The sequence below is a fragment of the Apium graveolens genome, chromosome 6 (assembly GCF_009905375.1).
Source record: "Apium graveolens cultivar Ventura chromosome 6, ASM990537v1, whole genome shotgun sequence".
Classification (NCBI taxonomy): domain Eukaryota; kingdom Viridiplantae; phylum Streptophyta; class Magnoliopsida; order Apiales; family Apiaceae; genus Apium; species Apium graveolens.
This window is the reverse complement of record NC_133652.1, coordinates 74,432,413-74,434,972: the sequence shown is the minus strand read 5'-3', so window position 1 is coordinate 74,434,972 and position 2,560 is coordinate 74,432,413.

Sequence of the window (2,560 nt, the reverse complement as noted above, 5' to 3'; positions counted from 1 at the left end):
TGAACGTTACTATTCTTTCGTCTGTCGTTTTCACCATTACTTTCTTATTTCGACAATCTATCTGAGCATCATGCTTAGATAACCAATCCATCCCTAATATAACGTCAAATTCTCGTAACTTAAACGGTATCAAATCTACACAAAATTTACTACCAGATATCTCAATCTCACAATTCCCACAAACTTGGTTAACAGTTACACGTTCTTGATTTGCTAATTCCACCGTCATTATTTCATTTAAATACCCAACTGGACAATTTAACTTACTAACAAAATCTTGTGAAACAAACGATCGAGTTGCTCCCGAATCTATTAACACTTTGGCACATAAAAAATTCACATTAAGCGTACCTGCCATGACATCCATCCTGGATCGCATCCTTCACCGACATGTCAAAAACTCTAGCCCTCGGAGTCTCATTCACTGTTGGGGTAGATCCCATAATCCTTAATGTATTACTGACTGGGGTTGGTGTCTTGCAATCCCTGGCCATATGTCCTGGCTTCCCACATTTAAAGCATGTAAATCCAATGGCTGGAACCTTCACTGCTGGATTCCGGATAGGCTGATCCTTATTCGCTGGCTCTCTTGCTGGCTGATTTCGGCACTCCCTCGAGTAGTGCCCTTTCTGGTTGCATTTAAAACATACCACATTCAACTTGTTACAAACTCCTCCATGCTTCTTTCCACAAACTTGACAATCCGGAAAAGTTAATCTCAACTGATTCGGCTGATTCACATTAGCTGGACGATTGCCCTGGCCTCCGTCTCCTGCATTTTGTCTCCTGAAATTAAAATTTCTCCCTGGCTGAAACTTGCCCTTCTTAAAATTTGGAAACTTCCCTGTTTGTGACTGACCCTCACTTCCCTCAACTTTCCTTTTCTTGCTTTCCTTTTCTTTCTGGAACATCTCACTCTCTGTCTCTGCGATCATAACTTTCTGTACAACCCCGGCATAGGTATCCAATTCAAAAATAGCTACCTTCCCTCTGATCCATGGCTTTAAGCCTTGCTGGAATCTCTTAGCTTTCTTTCTATCAGTATCAAGATACGACGGCACATACCTTGACAATTCCTCAAACTTTCCCTCATAATCTGTTACCGACATGTTTCCTTGCTTTAATTCTAAAAACTTCAACTCCATTTGATCCTGAACAAACTGAGGAAAATACTTTTCTAAAAACAATTCCTTAAACCTTTCCCAAGTAATAACATCTGTGCTTTCCAATGTCTTCACCATCTCCCACCAATAGGTGGCCTCATTCTTCAGATAGTAACTTGCAAATTCAACCTTCTGCTCCTCTTTCACTTTTACCAAGGCAAATGCCTTCTCTATTTCCTTTAACCACACATTTGCTTCAATTGGCTCTAAGGAACCCTTGAATTCTGGTGGGTTTACTGCCTGAAAAGTTTTGAAAGTTACCTGGGGATTGGTCTGTCTCTGCTGTTGTTGTGCCAGGTCAACTGTTTGTTGGGCCAAGATTTGAAGAATCTGGGCTATTGCTGGGTCCATGGGTCCTGGGTTCACATTCTGGTTTATATCATTTTGGTTGTTGTTGTTGGTTTCTTCATTCTGGGTGTTGGTGCGGTTATCTCTTCTGGGAGGCATTTTCTGTAAAGAATCAATCAATTTATTTAGCTTTTGAATCAAATCTTTGTATAAAAGAAAAGTTTTGTAAAACAGGAATATCTCTTTTTGAAAACAGTTGCAACTAAGTAAATTGCATGCTTCTTTACAGAATATAAACAGTTATGGAAAACAGGGTACATGGTATCACAGGGTATACTGGTGCAATAAATAAGGTAAAGTAAAACAAGTGCAATAAAGTAAATGACAGTGTTAGAAAGGAAAAAGGTACTGATATATAGATCAAAAGTTTTAGGTAGTACAAGCGTAAAGACGCTTCGAAAGTAAAAGCAAAAAGGGTACAACAACCTACTCACTAGTCAGCATCGCTAGTCTATAAATACAACTCAAAAGTCTACTGATACACACTACACACTACTGTCCATACTACATAATCATAACAACACTGCTCAGCATCTCCATCTCAGAATCTCTAACTCATGGCAAATCTGGACCTCCTATCTCCTCAAGCTCCTCTAGAACCCACTTAGCCCACTCCACTAGGAAATTAGGGGTGATGTCCTCATGTGTAGCCTCAGCAATCCTTACAGTAGCTGCTCTACGAAATGCCTGGAGTCTCTCCCTAAGTCGCCTCTCACCACTCCCCATCTCTGTGGTACGCATGATATGCAATAACTCCTGGATCTGACCCTGTAGGAATCGCTGCTCCATAAGGCAAGCCTCAAACTGATGATATGGGACAGGATAGGAAGAGAACTGGAAAGGTACTCCTGTGACTGAATGACTAGTAAAGCCTGAATCAGCAGGTGGGGGTCCTCTAACAGGTGGCCTCATGCCTGGAGGTGGAATAGCCTGCAATGGTACGGGCTGCAACACCGGTGGAGGTAGAATAGCCAATGCTGGTGGAATCACAGGACGTGGATCCGATGCTGGTGCTCCAACTGAAGGCTCTGAGTGATCAGCTGATATGG